The sequence below is a fragment of the Drosophila guanche genome, unplaced genomic scaffold (genome assembly GCF_900245975.1).
Source record: "Drosophila guanche unplaced genomic scaffold, DGUA_6, whole genome shotgun sequence".
Classification (NCBI taxonomy): Eukaryota; Metazoa; Arthropoda; class Insecta; order Diptera; family Drosophilidae; genus Drosophila; species Drosophila guanche.
Window position 1 is genome coordinate 178108 of NW_022995769.1, and position 7203 is coordinate 185310.

Genomic DNA, 7203 nt, shown 5'->3' on the forward strand with positions numbered 1-7203 from the left:
TAAATAGTTGAATAGTTTGGCCAAGGGTCCACACAAAGACTCGGCTCATTACACAGCCGGGAACTCCGTCAGGTCCCAATAAAAATACCGACTTAACTAATCGAAGGTCATTAAGCTGGGAGCTTTGATTTAACAAACTGCTGAAAATGCCGTTCGACGTTGTTAAACTGTATGGACACACATGACCAGGGTGGCTTTCTTGGGAATCAAGATAAGTTGTTTGAAATAATTGTGCAAAAAGATCGGCAATTGCCTGATCATTGTTTGCTGACGTATTTAGAAATGATAGCAAGGAGGGATGTACGGACGTTCTACGCTTACTTTTAAAAAGCTTCAAAACTGTTTAGGGTCTGTAAGGGGCACCTCGGAACCTTCTACCAGCTTCAGTGAGAAGACCAGTTATCGCACTCTTTAGTGCAGATGTAAACGGCTGATCGACATCAATAAAGAGTATGAAAAGTTGGGGGCCCAGTTGGCACTGTGGTGTGTTGTGTTTGAAATAATTGTGCAAAAAGATCGGCAATTGCCTGATCATTGTTTACCGACGTATTTAGAAAAGATAGCAAGGAGGGATGTGCGGACGTTCTACGCTTACTTTTAAAAAGCTTCAAAACTCTTTAGGGTCTGTAAGGGGCACCTTGGAACCTTCTACCAGCTTCAGTGAGAAGACCAGTTATCGCACTCTTTAGTGCAGATGTAAACGGCTGATCGACATCAATAAAGAGTATGAAAAGTAGGGGGCCCAGTTGGCACTGTGGTGTTTGTTGTGTTTGAAATAATTGTGCAAAAAGATCGGCAATTGCCTGATCATTGTTTACCGACGTATTTAGAAATGATAGCAAGGAGGGATGTGCGGACGTTTTTCGCTTACTTTTAAAAAGCTTCAAAACGTTTTAGGGTCTGTAAGGGGCACCTCGGAACCTTCTACCTGCCTCAGTGAGAAGACCAGTTATCGAACTCTTTAGTGCAGATTTAAACGGCTGATCGACATCAATAAAGAGTATGAAAAGTAGGGGGCCCAGTTGGCACTGTGGTGCTCCATAAGTAACCACAGCAGGTAAAGATAAGGAGTTTTTGAAGAGGATTCTTTGAGACCTAGAACAAAGGTAGCTAGAAATCCATCTCAAAAGATTAGGTGGAATCTCTAGAAGGTCAAGCTTAGGTGCTATAGGTGAGTGGTGCATAGAGTCGAATGCTTTACTGAAATTAGTGTACATAACATCCGTCTAGTAGTTACCTTGGAAACCTTTAATGAACTACTCCTCGAACTGTAAAAGATTTGTGGTTGTATAAATCTGTGCTAAGCTAGAGACAAGTGATTTGCAGAGATATTGTAAGTGCCGAGTTAACATTTTCTCAATCATTTTGGGAATAGCGGATATTTTGATTTACCTTTATTGTTCTCTTCGTCAGACTCCCTTTTTATATGGAGAGGAAATATACAAAATTCCTGCTAGATGGCAACTTTGGTAAACTGTATGGATAAGGATGACCATAGCTGGTTGAATTGCTGAATGAATTGCTTGGAAAACTGTGGCAAAAAGATAGGCAATTGTCTGATCATTGTTTTATCAGGGACAAACGAATCAAAAAGTGTGTAAAAAGTAGTTGTGCCTTTAATATTGACAGTACAAAATTGCAGAGCGAACCATTAAAAATTCTGAAATCCTTCATAATCGAAGCGGCCCCGTTAAGATACCCTACCTTCACGAACCGATTCGGTATGCTTTTTAGTCGTTAAATAAGTTTTAAAAGCGGACAAGTGCTCCTCGCAGAGGGTGTAAGGAGCCAGTAAGGTGCTGGAGCGATGAAATGTCACTTCTTTGCATTTATAGGCATTAAGGTTAACATATTTGCACAAGTCCATTAATGAAAGTTATTGAAATCTGATTGCAAGCGAAAGTTAAATGAAATTCCCGTATACTGGCCACAAAGCTTAGCATCATCCGCACACATAAGTACTTGAGAGTTTGTTAATACAGAAAGCAGGTCTTTAAAAAAGAATGTCAAAAGTAGGGGGCCCAGATGGCTACACTGTAATACTCCAGAAGTAACCATAACAGGTAAAGATAAGGAGTTTTTGGAGGGGAATCCTTAAGATTTANGTTTAACACCAAGATCATCAACCAATGTAATTCTCTCAAGAAACCTACCGCAGAGGGTGTAAGGAGCCAGTAAGGTGCTGGAGCGATGAAATGTCACTTCTTTGCATTTATAGGCATTAAGGTTAACATATTTGCACAAGTCCATTAATGAAAGTTATTGAAATCTGATTGCAAGCGAAAGTGAAATGAAATTCCCGTATACTGGCCACAAAGCTTAGCATCATCCGCACACATAAGTACTTGAGAGTTTGTTAATACAGAAAGCAGGTCTTTAAAAAAGAATGTCAAAAGTAGGGGGCCCAGATGGCTACACTGTAATACTCCAGAAGTAACCATAACAGGTAAAGATAAGGAGTTTTTGGAGGGGAATCCTTAAGATTTAGAACAAAGGTAGCTAGAAATCCATCTCAAAAGATTAGGTGGAATCTCTAGAAGGTCAAGCTTAGGTGCTATAGGTGAGTGGTGCATAGAGTCGAATGCTTTACTGAAATTAGTGTACATAACATCCGTCTAGTAGTTACCTTGGAAACCTTTAATGAACTACTCCTCGAACTGTAAAAGATTTGTGGTTGTATAAATCTGTGCTAAGCTAGAGACAAGTGATTTGCAGAGATATTGTAAGTGCCGAGTTAACATTTTCTCAATCATTTTGGGAATAGCGGATATTTTGATTTACCTTTATTGTTCTCTTCGTCAGACTCCCTTTTTATATGGAGAGGAAATATACAAAATTCCTGCTAGATGGCGACCTTGGTAAACTGTATGGATAAGGATGACCAGAGCAGGTTGAATTGCTGAATGAATTGCTTGGAAAACTGTGGCAAAAAGATAGGCAATTGTCTGATCATTGTTTGATCAGGGACAAACGAATCAAAAAGTGTGTAAAAAGTAGTTGTGCCTTTAATATTGACAGTACAAAATTGCAGAGCGAACCATTAAAAATTCTGAAATCCTTCATAATCGAAGCGGCCCCGTTAAGATACCCTACCTTCACGAACCGATTCGGTATGCTTTTTAGTCGTTAAATAATTTTTAAAAGCGGACAAGTGCTCCTCGTATTTTTAGCATCCGAATTAGGTGGAATTACGAGAAAGTGACAAAAATAGAGTACACAAAGGAATTGCAGGTCTTGTGAAACCTGGTCTGTGAAGTGTAAGTCCATTGCAATCAGGACCCCTCCCACGTCGATCTAAACGATCATTCCTATAAATTGTGTACCGATCTTCCAATACTTCGAAACTGGCCATGTTCGAAATGTGCTCAGAAAACTTTAACTGGGGGTGTAGTTTAACACCAAGATCATCAACCAATGTAATTCTCTCAAGAAACCTACCGCAGAGGGTGTAAGGAGCCAGTAAGGTGCTGGAGCGATGAAATGTCACTTCTTTGCATTTATAGGCATTAAGGTTAACATATTTGCACAAGTCCATTAATGAAAGTTATTGAAATCTGATTGCAAGCGAAAGTGAAATGAAATTCCCGTATACTGGCCACAAAGCTTAGCATCATCCGCACACATAAGTACTTGAGAGTTTGTTAATACAGAAAGCAGGTCTTTAAAAAAGAATGTCAAAAGTAGGGGGCCCAGATGGCTACACTGTAATACTCCAGAAGTAACCATAACAGGTAAAGATAAGGAGTTTTTGGAGGGGAATCCTTAAGATTTAGAACAAAGGTAGCTAGAAATCCATCTCAAAAGACTTGGGATTTGGTGGAATCTGTAGAAGGTCAAGGTTTTGTGCAAAAAGAGAGTGGTTTTCAGAATCAAATGCCTTACTGAAATGAGTGTAAATAACATCCGTTTGCTAGTTGCCTTGGAAGTCTTTAATGGCAAAAGAGCTGAACTCTAGAGGGAACTGGAGATGTAGGTGATTTGCAGAGATGTTGCAAGTGCAGAGGTAAAATTTTCTCAAAGTTCTCATTTTTCTCAAGTTCAGCGGATAACTTAGATATACCTCCATAGTTTTTTGCGCCAGATTTGCTGCCTTTCTCATGGAAAGTAATTATAAAAGATTTCTTTCCGATGTGGGGAATGGAGAATGGATGGATAAATAGTTGAATAGTTTGGCCAAGGGTCCACACAAAGACTCGGCTCATTACACAGCCGGGAACTCCGTCAGGTCCCAATAAAAATACCGACTTAACTAATCGAAGGTCATTAAGCTGGGAGCTTTGATTTAACAAACTGCTGAAAATGCCGTTCGACGTTGTTAAACTGTATGGACACACATGACCAGGGTGGCTTTCCTGGGAATAAGTTGTTTGAAAAAATTGTGCAAAAAGATCGGCAATTGCCTGATCATTGTTTGCTGACGTATTTAGAAATGATAGCAAGTAGGGATGTGCGGACGTTCTACGCTTACTTTTAAAAAGCTTCAAAACTGTTTAGGGTCTGTAAGGGGCACCACGGAGCCTTCTACCAGCTTCAGTGAGAATACCAGTTATCGCACTCTTTAGTGCAGATGTAAACGGCTGATCGACATCAAGCTGAATCGTCCATGTTTAAGCCCGGGGTCAAGGGCTAGAGCATTGGGCGTGATATTGACGGACCTGACTACTGAGTAGCCGCCGCCGGATTAAAGTTTAATATGTAATTTTAAGGCCTATTCTCTTGCAGTTATATTCAAGCATCAGGAATCTTAAGTGTTTGTGGAAGCGAGTGGGTATGAGACCTTACAACCATTAATTGAGACTCGTGTGCATATAATTTTAAAAACTTCTTCTCCCCAGAAACAGACACCTACGTCATCCTTGAGCTCAACGATCACGAAAGGATTAAGTGTTACTAAAACACCAAAACAGAAACGCTGTGAGTTTGTAAACGTTAAACCTGTATATGCACAGAGAAGAAACGTAACCTTCGTGCTATCATTTGTTTTGTTTAGCCCTTTTTAACCATTACCGTAATGGGTTAAGCCCTCTCGCCCCTCTATTCTATTACCTACCTACCTAGATCGCCATAATATGAATTCCTGTAGGTCTTCGTAGGTTAAGAAAACTTGCAAAATGTTGAAATATACTAATAGGAACTCATGGAAGTTTATATAAAATCCTTTATTTTTAAACACAGTTCTAATGTGTTCTAATTCGAATAACAACCAATAATCAATCCACTTTTCATACACTCAGTCCAGTTTAACCTGTGTTCTCCTTTTGATTTTTGATTCTTTTTAAATGTGCTCCTAAAACATTATGCGAGTGGGTGTCAGTACAAAACAAAGGAGAGAGATAGATATATTTTATGGGGTCGGAAACGTTTCCGAATACAAATACAATAACCCTATTTACTCTTCGTGTACCGGCAGTGCACAAGGACAGAGCGGACCAATAACGTGTGAGACACTTCTAACGCGTCACAACTTTTATACCCAGTACCCAGTAATACGTTTGCACCTTACTGTTTTTTTTTTTTCCAATTTTATATTTTATCTACATATGTCATCTACATCTACCTGCTCGATCCGATGGGGTAGGTCCAATATCTACTGATACTTCGAGAACAGGATGATAGCAGTCCTTAGGTATAGTGAGCGGAAAAGCTCGAGTTATATGGACTTTATCAGATAGCGAAGAACAGTTTTTAAGGCGTACAAGTGCTGCTCGCACATTAAGACATCCGAAGTCGGTGGAATATACAAGGAAGTGACATAAATATGATGGCCGAAAAGAATCAATCTTACACACAGGAATTGCAGGTCTTGTGAACCCATTTTAGCGCAGCCGTTTATCTGTAGGTTAAATGGTTAACACATACTTTCCAGACGTTCAGATGAAGTGTTCAGGTACAACTTAACCATTCGGTGAGTGATCCAGCACCACTTATAAGAACTGTCATCATATTTATGTAGATTGCTTATGTACATGATTTTAATATTGCACAAAAATTAAATCCCCAATTCATTTACCTTTCTCCCTTCACCTTTTATATTTACAGCAGGGCTCGGCACGCCCCTCTCTATTGGGTATAAGACAAGGGTCTGCAGCTCACGTACACGCGTATTCCAGTGATTCGTACCAATGCCAATATAGTGAAAAGTTCAGTTTTGCGTGCGTTTTCACACACAAACGCAAAAACGACTAGTTAACTGAATGGGTGGCGAGCCCTGATTTACAGTGACCCAGCTCGAAAGCATGTCATAGTATAGCGTAGCAGGAATGTGGAGGAAATTCGGGCATCGGGACAAACAAAGTGCAGTTCCTCCATGATTAGGAGAATAAAGTGCCCGTGGCTGGACATCAAGTGTACGGGCTCTTAACAGCCAGACGCAGAGTATTTGTTGAAGCCTTACGCCGGCCCTGCTGGCGTATAAAGTGGGAGCTCTTAGGAGCTCAAGCGAGGATCTGAGGATTTTTGTTTTTGAGCACGAAATCTAAAATGTTGTATCCAACACGGAATCTTAGTCGACAGGGTTCTACTCTGCTAAGAGCTCTTAACATTTTAAAATAACTAAATATGACAGGGCTTAATTTTAAGACAGGGCTCGGAATGGCCCTATCTATTGCACATAGGCGAGCCGCCGCCGCTCACAGTGGCACAGCTTACAGTGATTCGTACCAATACCAATACATTGTAGTGTTCCGTTTTGCGTGCGTCTTCACAAACGCAAAAAACGGAGGGTGAACGTATTCTTGCCAAGCCCGGCTTCAAGAAGATAACTTAATCAAGACCTGGCCGCAAGTTGTTGGTAATTTAATTGTTTATTTGTCCATTATTAGTTACATTATATGTATGATTCTCTTCTCTTTATTGAATTTACGCTATATAAACAATATAGAATTTATCATTGTGTTTGAAATGTTCAAATTGAAAAATATACAATTCTAATTATCTGTCAGATCTTGTACACTTAATATATTTAATGGCTGAAGGAATATACTATACTCCAATTCGTTCTTTGTAAGATTTATACATTAATTTACACATCGATTTTATATTTTATTGCTTATAGCCTAACCCACAAAAAGCAATAAAAACGAGTAGGGAAGTTTGTGAGACGCTTCGTACGCGTCACAACTTTTATACCCGGTACTTCTTCAGTATACATATCTTCACGGGTGCGGGTAGCCACTGAAAATTAATTCCTTAATTCTAGCCTTT